The sequence below is a fragment of the Lissotriton vulgaris genome, chromosome 6, assembly GCF_964263255.1.
Source record: "Lissotriton vulgaris chromosome 6, aLisVul1.2, whole genome shotgun sequence".
Classification (NCBI taxonomy): Eukaryota; Metazoa; Chordata; class Amphibia; order Caudata; family Salamandridae; genus Lissotriton; species Lissotriton vulgaris.
This window is the reverse complement of record NC_141694.1, coordinates 1,420,623,535-1,420,636,190: the sequence shown is the minus strand read 5'-3', so window position 1 is coordinate 1,420,636,190 and position 12,656 is coordinate 1,420,623,535.

Below are 12,656 nucleotides of genomic sequence, written 5' to 3'. Positions count from 1 at the left end.
AAATGGGGTCTGCCTGCACTTCCGGTTTCGCGTTGTGTTTTCCTCCACTCAAACGGAAGAATCCGTGGTGGGCCGGGGAAGACGCTATTGCCTGAATGTGAAGTGCCCAGTGCAGGTAAAGGATTGTTTTTTAAAAGCAGTGAAGGTTTAAAAACAAATTCAATTTGTGATTGCAGTAGACTTACAGGAATAAAATGGCACCCAAAGAAAGAAGAAGAGGAAGCCCTTTACCAGGCGCTTAGTTTGTGAGTTTGTGGGAGACTGTTTATGTCCCTCTAAGTGCAACCACTGCGCGTCGGGGTCAGCATGCTAATTTATGCAGTATCATCAGCTAGACTGCTAACCGCATTACACGAAATGGAGTGCGCCAGCACTTCCGCCTTCGCGTCGTGTTTCCCTCCACTCAAACGGAAGAGTCCGCGGTGGACCGGGGAGGATGCTATTGCCAGAATGTAAAGTGAGCAGTGCAGGTAAAGGATTGATTTTTAAAAGCAGAGAAGGTTTAAAAATAAATTCAATTTGTGATTGCAGTAGACTTACAGAAATAAAATGGCACCCAAAGAAAGAAGAGGAGGAAGCCCTATACCAGGGGCCTCATTTATGAGAAATGATGCATCGCTGCGTGACAGCAGGGATGCGTCACTTCTCAGTGTGCACTCCTTGCGACATACCTGATGCGTCATATTTAATGTATGACGCATCATATCGCAAGGAGTTACAGATACGTCAGTATTTCTGACGTATCTGTAAGAGCAAAAGTGACGCATTCCTGGAGTGTGTCACAAAAGTGACGCAACTCCAGCAATGCGTCCTTTCACATGGGGCAAGTCCCATGTGAAAGGGCCTGCGTCAGTCCTACGCCTGCTGTGAGGCAGGCGCAAGATTTTGACGCAACGGCGTCCTAGAAGTGACGCAGTGAAATCTCATAGATTTCACTGCGTCACTTCTACTAGGCTTTTCGCGGGTGAACGCCCCCCCTGCATACATTAGATTCGTCACTTTGTAAATAGTGCGCAACAGGAGGCATGTTTTACGCCGCCGATGCGTCACAAAAAGTGACGCATCGGAAGCGCAAAACTGACGCAAGAGCTCATAAATGAGGCCCCAGGCGCTTTGTTCGTGAGTTTGTGGGAGACTGTGCCTGTGCCTCTAAGCGCATCCGCTGCGTGTCGGGCCAGCATGCTAATTTATGCAGTATCAGCAGCTACACTGCTAAACGCAATACACGAAATGGAGTCCGCCCGCACTTCCAGTTTCGCGTCGTGTTTCCTCCACTCAATTGGAAGAATCCACGGTGCACCGGGGAACACACTATTGCCAATGTGAAATGCGCAGTGCAGGTAAAGGATTAATTTTTAAAAGCAGTGAAGGTATAAAAACAAATTCAATTTGTGATTGCAGTAGACTTACAAGAATAAAATGGCACCAAAAAAGAGAAGAGGAGGAAGCCCTTTAACAGGTGCGCGTTTTTGAGTTTGTGGGAGATGGCCTGTTCCTCTAAGTGCGATAAGTGGTGTGCTGGTGACATGGAGCCATCTGGTCATCCCAATGCTGCACCCCTATCGTGATATTCTTTTACTACCTAATAAGTGGGACATAGGGGGATATGATTGATTTCATTAGGACCTATGGCACCCTTGCTTCCTCACAGTGCGCTATTCTACAATGCTGATTTAGCATAGGGTTAAGCTCCATATGTAAATAATAACTATGAACATCTAATGTTCAGATCATTCCAACAGAAATGTGAAAGCAATGTGTTTGCAGTCTGTGATCATTATGAAAAGAAACAATAGAAACATTTCAACTTAATGTTATTCAAACAGTGGTCAGAAAGTATAGCTGTAATAATGGCCTCTTCTATTTCAGAGATGGGGTCATGGGGATGTTTGGGCCACTCATGTTTTCCAGTTCTATGAAGCAACAGTTCATCCAGTTCAAGAGTCTTTGCTCTGGGATTTTCAGTCATGTTAACCTCACTTTATAATCAGGACTTCAGGCTATGAGTCCCAGACTGCCAAGAAAAAACATGAATTTGACTAGCTATGTATAGCCTGCTATTTACCCGTGAGGATATCCAGGACCTTTGCGGATGAAAACAACAGCTGTCATCTTGGAGTGATTATTCAAAAAGCCAGGTATTCAGCTTCTTGAGAAACTCAAAACGTAAAGAGGAGGCCCTGATGTGGTGTGGGACGTCATTCATTTTCTTGGGGTGGTGTATGAGAAAGTGTGACTCCAGCTGTAGCTTTGTAGATGTGGGGTACATGCGCTAGTGAGAGTCTGGATGAATCAAGGTCCCCGGGAGGTATGTGGAAGTGTATGTGACTGTTGAAGTCGGTGGGGCCCTTCTTGTGTATTGCTTTTTATGTGTTTGTAAGAAGTTTGAGTTGGGTCTGTTTGTGTATGAGGAACGAATGAAGTTCTCTGGGGTGTGGGGCTTTAAGAGTTTGTTGAGTAAAGTTGAGGATGAGCCTAGCCACAGCATTTTGAAGGCTTTGGAACCTGTTCAGTAGCTTCGTATGAATTCCTGTTTTGAGTGTATTGCTGTAGTCAATTCTTCTAGTAATAAGGGCCTGCATAACTGTCTTCCTGGTCAATCAATCAATCAATCAATACACTTATAAAGCGCACTACATAAAGGTGCTGGGGGGGCTGCTGCTACTGATCGAAGAGCCAGGTCTTGAGGAGTCTTCTGGAGGCCAGTAGGTCTTGGGTCTGCCGAAGTTTTGTGGGGAGGGTGTTCCAGGTCTTGGCAGCGAGGTGGGAGAAGGATCTGCCACCAGCGGTCGTTCTTCGGATGTGAGGGACTGTGGCAAGGGTGAAGCCTGCGGAGTGGAGCTGGTGGGTGGGGGTGTAGAAGCTGAGCTGTCTGTTGAGATATGCTGGGCCAGTGTTGTGGAGAGCTTTGTGCGCATGGACGAGGAGCTTGAAGGTGACCCTCTTGTTGACGGGGAGCCAGTGCAAGTCTCTCAGATGGGGGGTGATGTGGCTTCGGCGGGGGATGTAGAGGATCAGGCGTGCTGAGGCGTTTTGGATACGTTGCAGCTGTCTCAGGAGCTTGGCCGACTTTTCTGCGTAGAGGGCGTTTCCGTAGTCCAGCCCGCTGGTGACGAGGGCCTGGGCAACTGTTTTTCTCATTTCAGTGGGGATCCACTTGAAGATCCTGTGGAGCATACGGAGGGTGTTGAAGCAGGATGAGGATACGGTATTGACCTGTTTAGTCATGGAGAGGGTGGCGTCGAGGATGACCCCTAGGTTGTGTGCATGGTTGGTGGGTGTCGGTGCTGTTCCCAGTGTTGTCGGACACCATGAGTCTTCCCAGGCTGAGGGGGTGGGGCCGAGGATGAGGACCTCCGACTTGTCTGAGTTCAGCTTCAGTCGGCACTTCTTCATCCATTCAGTGATGTCCTTCAATCCTTCGTGGTGGTTGGTTTTGGGGGTGTGAGGGTCTTTAGTGAGGGAGATGATTATGTGGGTGTCATCGAAGTAGGAGATGATGTTGAGGTTGTGCTGTCGGGCGACGTGGGTGAGGGGTGCCATGTAGATGTTGAGCAGCGTCCGGCTGAGGGAAGAGCCCTGGAGTACGCCGCAGATTATTTTGGTGGCTTTAGAGCAGAATGGTGGGAGGCGGACACTCTCAGTTCTGCCGGAGGGGAACGATGTGGTTCAGTCCAGGGTCTTCTCTTGGATTCCGGCATCGTGTAGGCGTGTTCGTAGTGTGTTGTGACAAACCGCGTCGAAGGCGGCTGACAGGCCTAGGAGGATGAGGGCAGCTGTTCCTCCGTTATCAAGCAGGGTCCTGATGTCATCGGTGCTGTGGTTGCTGCGGAAACCGGACTGGGATGGGTCCAAGATGTTGTTCTCCTCGAGGTAGAGGATCAGTTGTTTTGTGACGATTTTCTCTGTGACCTTCGCCGGAAATGGAAGCAGAGAGATGGGACCGAATTTCTTGAGGTCCTTGGAGTCCTCTTTGGGTTTCTTGAGTAAGGCGTTGATCTTGGTGTGCTTCCAGTTGTCCAGGAAGGTTGCAGTCTCGAAGGAGATGTTGATTACTCTCCAGAGATGGGGTGCGATGGCTGTGCTTGCTTTGTTGAATATGTGGTGAGGGCATGGGTCTAATGGTGATCCGGAGTGAATGGTGTTCATGACTTTGCTGGTGTCTTCGTCGTTGACGCTGGTCCAGGAGAGCAGGTGGTTGGTGCGGGTAGTGGTCGTGGGGGTGGTAGTAGTCGGGCTGGTCATGGAACTGAAGCTGTCGAAGATGTCTGCGATCTTGTAGTGGAAGAAGGTGGCCAGTGAGTTGTACAGGTCTTGGAAAGGCGGGATGTCGTTGGTGTTGGAGCTGTGGTTGGAAAGTTCCTTCACGATGTTGAAGGGCTCTTTGCTGTTGTGCGCATTGTTATCTAGGCGGTTCTTGAAGGAGGCCCTCTTGGCGGCTCTGATGAGTTGATGGTGTCTGCAGGTGGCATTCTTGTGGGCTGTGTAGCTGTCCAGTGATCGTTGGCAGAGCCAGTTCTTCTCCAATTTTTGGCATGTTCGTTTGGAGGCCTGAAGGTCTTCGGTGAACCAGGTGGCTTTCTTGCTAGTGCGGTTGCAGGAGGGTGACTTGAGCGGGACGAGGGAGTTGGTGCAGTCATTGATCCATTGTCTGAGGTTGCGGGCAGCGGTGTCGGGATTCATGGAGTCGGTGGGCGGATTCTGGGTGAGGGTGGCGGTTAGCTGGTCTTTGGTGACTTTGCTCCAGCAGCGTCGAGGCCTCTGTTGAGTGCGGTGGTGCGTGGTGGGCTTCCTGGAAGTGAAGTGGATGCAGTGGTGGTCTGTCCACTGGGGTTCGGTGGTGTGGTGGAAGGAGACGTGGGGGCTTGCGGTGAAGATGGGGTCAAGCGTGTGGCCGGCAGCGTGGGTGGGTGTTATCACGAGCTGTTTGAATCTGAGTTTGGCGAGGTTGTCGATTAGGGTGGTGGAGTTGGCGTTGTTGTTGATCTCGAGGTGGAAGTTCAGGTCTCCTAGGAGGATGTAGTCTGTGGAGGCGAGGGCGTGCGTGCTGATAAAGTCAGCAATGGAGTCGCTGAACTGCGGTCGGGATTCGGGGGATCTGTAGATGAGAGTTCCTCTGAGGGTGGTATTGGGGTCAGTGTGGATCTGGAAGTGCATGTGTTCGGGTGAGGGTGTCGTCGGTGTTTGTCGAGACTCTGAGGGTGTTCCTGTGGACGATGGCGATTCCTCCTCCTACTCCGTTGGGTGATCTTGTAGCATTCCAGGATGGCTTTGGCGATGTCGGGTGCTGAGGCCGGGTTCACTCAGGTATCTGTCAGGAAGGCGACGACCGGGGTGGTGGAGTCGAGAAGGTCCCAGAGTTTGACAGAGTGTTTGCGGGTGGAGCGGGTGTTGAGGAGGATGCAGTTGAGGTACTTGGGTATCCTGGTTGGCGGTTTGGCTGGCCCGATGCTGGTGAAGCTGCAGCTCCAGCAGCTGAAGGGTCCTTGGGTGCATTTCGGTATGGCCTGGTAGTAGGTGTGTTCTTGGCAGGTGTTGAGTGTGTGGAGGGTGCTGGCATTGTAGCTCAGTCAGGCATTGTTGCGTCTGCGGGGGCCAGGGGTTCTGGCGCTGGGCACGGTCCAGGAACGGATGGGTGCAGACGGGCCTGCTTTAGGCGCGGCCGCGCAGCAGCCGGCATAAATGGGGATGTGGGAGGGAGGTGCAGCTGGGAGGTGGGAGCGGGGAGGTCAATGGGGGATGAGGGGGGCGGGGCCGCAGGGGACGCAGCGCCGGGAACCGGTGAGGGAGAGCAAAAGGCAAGCCAAGAGGGGACAGTGGGGGTAACAGAAAGGAAAGCTACAAGAGGGAGCAGGAGAGAAAAAAGAAAAACCAAGCCAGGCCAAGAAGGGGATCTAGCTGGAAGGAGGATCTAACCCTGCTTTGTCTGGACCAAGCTGAGTGCTGTCAGGGGGAGATGCGGGAGGGGAGATGATCTCTGACCGAGGGTCAGGGGTCTAGCCTGCGCTGCCCACAGCTCTCGCCATATAAGTAGGGTAGGGGCTTGCTGCTGGGAGGTGGGAGCGGGGCTGGAAGTGGCTGGAAAAATTCATGTAGGAATAGCGTTAGAGGGAACAGGCGAGAAAAAAAGAAGAACCAAGCCAGACCAAGAATGGGACCTATCAGGGAGGAGGCTCGAACCCTGCCTTGTCTGGAAACAGCCAAGTGTTGTCAGGCGGAGATGCGGGAGGAGAGCTGATCTTTGACTGAGGGTCAGGGGTCTGATGTTTACTGGTAGACATTTGAAGATCTTTTGAAGCATCCTCAGACATTTGAAGATCTTTTGAAGCATCCTCAGGATGTGGAATGAAGTGGAGGTCACTGCTTTTACTTGGGCCATCATGCCGATCTTGCTGTGCAGGATGATTCCAAGACCTCTGGCATGGGTGGTAGGGCTGAGGGTGGGGTCGAGGTCTCCTGGCCACCAGAAGGAGTCCCAGGCAGAGGCTATTCTTTTTAAGACCACCTCTTCAGTTTTATCTGTGATGAGTTTGAGGCAGTTGAATTTCATCCATTTGGCTACCGTGGTCATACAGGTAGCAAAGTTGTTTTTTGCTGTGGGGGTCTTGTTCGACAGGGAGAGTATCAGTTGATTTTGATTCGCGTAAAAGAGTAAGTTGATGATGTGTGATTTATTGAGATCCACCAGCAGGGCCATGTAGATGTGGAAAATATCAGGCTGAGGGAAGATCCTTGGGGGACTCTGCATATGTGGTTTGTCTTCCAACGTGTAGTGTGTCAGGTTGACTTTTTGAATTTTTCCTTAGAGGAAAAAGCAGATCCAATGGAGGGTGAGTCCTAGGAAGCCTGTTTCATGTAGTCTTCTGATTAGGGTGGAGTGGGAGATGGTGTTGAAGGCCACTGAGAGGTCAAGCAGTATGAGGGCCGCAGTAGCTCCACAGTCGAGGATTAGCCTGATGTCATCTGTGACTGCAGTAAGGGCAGTTTCTCTACTGTGGTTAGGATGGAAACTGGATTGCTTGGTGTCTAGGAGCTGGCATGCATTTAGATTTTGAACCAGTTACTTCTACATGTCTTGCTCCATGACCTTGGCTGAGCAGGGTAGAAGTGAGATCAGACGGTAGTTTGCTATTTGACTGGTTATGCCAAGGGTTTCTTTAGCAGTGCAATAACTCTCATGGTATTCAAGCCATTCTGGAATTTCTCAAAGGTGATTGAGGTGTTCAGGATGCCGGTGAGGAATTTGCTGATAGGAGAGGTGCCCATATAGTAGATGTGGTATGGCAGACCAAGAGTGGATGGTACTCGATGTTGGCTGTTTCTTCCACAGGGAAAGTTTCCCAGACATTCTGTTTTTTCCGTGGATATTTATGAGTAGGCTTATGGTGAGGGGGCAGGAGTCCAGTTGGGGTTGAATTCGTTATAGATGGCTTTGATTTTGCTGCTGAAGGAGTCAGAGAGGTTGTCACATATATCTTGTGAGAGAGTGATGTTGCTTGTGGTGGAAGTTGATGAGGTGTTGTATTTGAATATTCTGATGATTTCTTTGCTGCTATTAGAGCTGCATTCTGTTAGGGCCTTCTGGGTTTCTTTGATTTGCTTGTGGTAGCATCTCAGGGCTGTTCTGTTTATCTATATGTCATTTTCATGGTGGTTCATTCTTCATTTTTTTTCCAATTGTTAGCTGGATTGTTTCGGATTGTTTCGCTGTGCTGAATCCTCAGTATACCAGGAATGGTAGTTTGTATTTAACACTGGGTGTGTCAAAGGTTAGATTAGAGTGTGAGGAGATGCATCGTATTATCACATGGATGATGTCATCAGTGATGTCATCAGTGATGTAATTTAAAATGTCATCAGTGATGTCATCAGTGATGTCATTTGAGATGTCATCAGTGATGTCATCAGTGATGTCACTGACCATGTCATGAATGATGTAATATGTGACATCATCAGCAGTGGATTGCGGGCACGCGAGTTATAGTGAGTCCAACTAACTATAACGTGGGAATTTCAATGGTTTTGTATGAGTAAAATGTCCAGCTAACTAACTGGTGTTAAACCTATGGTTTTTTCAGTGAATTTCAAAGGTTTTTTAAATGCTAATTCCTAACTATAACAAATGTGAAACCTATGGTTTTTTCAGTGAATTTCAAAGGTTTTTTAAATGCTAATTCCTAACTATAACGATTGTGAAACCTATGTTTTTTTTAGTAATTTTCAATGGTTTTTTAAATGCTAATTCCTAACTATAACAGTTGCGAAACCTCTGGTTTTTTCACAAAATTTCAAAGGTTTTTTAAAAGCTAATTCCTTTTTATATCGAGTTTGTAACCTACGTTTTTTTTTATTTGCTGTTTTGTGTAAGTATTAATTATTAATATATTTTTTTTAATAATAATATTTTTCCAATGTTTTTTTTTTAATCATTTTTTTCCTGGGGCGCTCAGGGTGCGCGCAACGGTAAGCTCTCCCGAGAGCGCACCGAGAGCGCTATTTCTGAGTTTGTTTAAAAAAATATGTATAAAAAGTAAATAATAACGCAAGACATTTAGTACCATACTTATAAAAGCAATATTTATAATTTACAAAATGAAAATGAATTTTCATTTTTGTAAAGCTATCAAAACGTCACTCTTGCGTGCCACGTAAGCTCCCCCGGAAGCGCCTACGTTTGCGCCGCGTAAGCGACCCCGGAAGCGCCTACGTACGCGCTGCGTAAGCGATCCGGTGCGCCCAGCGTAAGCGCGTCAAGTCATGTGACCTTAAAATAACTCTTTTCATTGGTTTCAAACAGTTTTTGTTTACAACTAATGAAAACCCCACCCTTTTCCTTCACTTCTTCTTTCACTTTGGTGAGAGCAAGACCTCTTTTTTTCTGTGCAAAGAATTTGTGGAGAGAATGGCTGCCAGACCATCCAGCAGCAGTGAGGACTTAAATGATTGCATCAATGAAGAGCCTCCTCAGCCGAAGGTGAAAGAAGATTTCATCTGGAATTTTTTTCTATACATGTTGGGCATAAAAAAGTAAATGCACCAAAAGTTAAATGCAAAATCTGCCAAACTGTACTTTCCTGTGGAGACCCCCGAAAGAAGTACAGTTTTGGTAATTCAACTATGATTCGCCACGTAGAAAGGAGGCACCCCCAGAACTATGCCCGGGAGAGTGTTAGGGCTCTAGCACAAGAGGCTCCCAGGGATGGGGCCTCTACATCAACCGGAGGACCAACAACATCGGCGAGGGGGCGATCGCAAGAGCTGGTTCTGAATATTCAGCCTGCTTTTAACAAAGGCGTCCTTAAATGCAGAGACTGTGATCAGCTACTTTGCTATGGGGTACAAAGTGTTCTGCTCATGGTTCATGCATTGGAGAACCATCGCTGCCGTTCCTAGCCCTAATTTTTTTTTTTTTTTTTTTTTTTTGCTCCTGTTGAGCAGTTTCCCATTCCCTGTTTTTGTTCCTGTTCTGAAAAAGGAAAAAAGAAGAAAAAAAAAGTTATTTTCAGAACTAACTCCAATTCTCATCAAAGAGCTGTGTTCTTAAAAAAATGAAAAAGAGTAAGTGAAGTGGAGTGCATTGATAAAGGAGAGGAAAATGAGTAAGAAAGCACAGAAAGGGACGAGAGGAGAAGGGAAGTGAAGTAGGGGGAGTGAAAGAAGCTGAGTGTGGGGAAGGAGAGTGAGGAGAAGGAGAGTGAACATGGGGAATGTGGATAACGGAAGAAAAGGTAGTAAAGGAACGGGGGTGTGGAAGGGTAAGAAAATAGCAGTGATGTTTTGGAAAGAGTGGAGATACAGACTGGATAAAGACAAGTAAGTGTGAGACCAGGTAAGTAAGGCAGCGAAGAAACAGAGAAAGTGAAAGAAAAAATACGAGTAGAAGACTGAAGGCCTCATTTATGAGGCCATGCGTCCCTGTTACGCCACTGGTACGTCACTTTTTGTGACGCACCAGTGCTGTAAAAAATGCACCTTATTGAGTCATACTTACAAAGTGACGCATCTAGGTAGATGCGTCACTTTGTAAACCCCTGCGCCACATTATACCTACGTCAGGTGTAATGTATACAAAAAGGGAGTATTGACGCAAGAAAGGGTCGTAGAGGTGACGCAGTGAAATCTAAGAGATATCACTGCGTCACTTTTATGACGCTGTTGCGTTCAAATCTTGCACCTGATCACAGCAGGCATAAGACTGATGCAGGCCCTTTCACATGGGCCTGGCCCCATGTGAAAGGATGCATTGCTGGAGTTGCATCATTTTTGTGACACACTCCAGCAATGCATCACTTTTGCGCTTACAGATATGTCTGAAATACTGACGTATCTGTAAGTACTTGCGACATAATGCGTCATATATTTAATATGACCCAAGAGTAGAAGACTGAAGGCCTCATTTATGAGGCCAATGCGTCACTTTTACGCCACCGGTACGTCACTTTTTGTGACGCACCAGTGCTGTAAAAAATGCACCTTATTATGGCCCCATGTGAAAGGATGCATTGCTGGAGTTGCATCATTTTTATGACACACTCCAGCAATGCATCACTTTCCTCTAAACACTCAACATTTTTTTTACTCTATTTTTTTACACTGTTTTTCCCTGTGGTGCACTCACGGTGTGCGTACCGGAGAGCGTATTGGGGAGCACCGCCAACGCTTACCCCGTGAATTTAAAAAAAAAGGTTTTTTAGCCCTTCAAGGTCCTTCTAGGCCCCCCTCAGAAAACCTAGGGGGTCAGGGGGTGTCTACTCTGCCCCCTTTTAATTATATCCCCCTTTCTTTTTTCACCTGTTGTGTCTCGATTCTACCGAGACACAAGATGGCGGACTCTCCGGACTGTTTAGAATGTTGACAGACACCCGACAGCCAATCAGCTTTCGCTCGCGCACCGGTGAGCGCCCGCAGCGCGTCTATAGATATATATGTGTTTTTGAACTTAATTTTCATAAAAAACACTAGAGCACTTTTCACCAAACATAGCAAAGGCACATCTTCGTACCAGTCCCTACAATTTTGCCAAGTTTGGCGTAAATCCTTTCAGCTGTTCGGGCTGTAGACTTGTCAGACCGTCCTATGGAAATTAACATGGAGAAAACACGTTTTGAGGCCCCCCTTTCTCCTCAGCCCCCACTTCACGAATCCCTCCGAAACTTTCAGGGAAGGAGCGGAGCGCATCGAGACCATTTTAAGGAAAATTACAGGCAGATCCCTCAATCGCCGCCAAAGTTATTCCCAATCGAATGTTCGGAATTTCCTATGGTAGCCAATCCTAACTATAACTACCTACTGGCGACCGCCAGTAGGTAATATATATATATATATATATATATATATATATATATATATATATATATATATATATATATATATATATATATATATATACATATATATATATATATATACATATATATATATATATATATATATATATATGTATTAAAAAGTCTAATTGTATGTTTTTTTTACTTACATTAATTATTTCTTAATTTTAAGGTTATTTAAGTATTTTAAGTATGTTTACGTTAATTATATTTATTATTTCATTAATTTTCAATTACTTTTAAGACATAAAAAAATTCAATATTTTGACTAAATATATTTTTACAACAATATTTTTGATTCAATATTTTTGTACTTACCTGTTTGGAGATAGGAATTCGATATTTTTGCATACTATATTTTTTCCTCGATATTTTGGTAAGTCATATTGTATAATCGATATTATGTCAGTGATCCACAATTCAACACTCTGTCCATCATCCCTTTTGGTTTTGCTTTTAAAATTGACTAACGCATGCTGACTTGACTTTCTCTTCTTTCAAGTGGAGCATGAACCAAGTACTATTTGCTTCAGTTTGAATTTTCTCCTTCCACCCTGCTGATCCCACTGTGATTGAGGTAATACTTTTAGTTTTTTCTTCTGTCATCCTTGTTGAACCTCCTGCCATTTGTAGCTATGTTTTACTATACCACACACACTTCAAATAAGCCCTTTTATCCTTTAAAATTAATGTTATCTGCTTTCACATGTATTTTCACATAGACACAGGCACAAATGCTTTCTTGATGTGATAGGATATTTCACCTAATGTCATATGTTTTCTTTTTCGTGCATGGGGAGATTAGCTGATTTGCTCAGAATCACACAGGTTTTGTGTTGAGACCTAACAAGCATTGGCAAAGCCAATAGGCATTGCCTTTAAGACTATTGGCTCTGTCATTGTCTTTTGTTCATGTTTTGGCAATGATTTGTAACCATGCTGTATAGCAGCATGACTGCTGTGCAGCTTGACTAAAAAATAAAAATAAAAAATTATGATGATGCAGTCAGCGCTAATGCACTTTTAACAAACAAAAAAGTATTAACTCTGCTGTGCCATTGTGGTTTCTTAAATTAGTTGTAGCCACACTGCAAAGCATCCACTCTTCATTCAGCATGGCTACAAAACATTGACAAAGCCAATAGTTCTAGAAAGAGAGGCCTGTTGGCCTTGTCAGTGCTTAGTTCCACTATTTCTCACATTTAATCTAAGTTGTATCCATCTCCGACTGACATACACTCCCTTTAGTTCTATCGCAACCTTTCATCAGTGGTTAATTTATTTAAAAAATACGTGCAGGGGCTCTTGTCAGGAGGCAGCTTGAAGCAG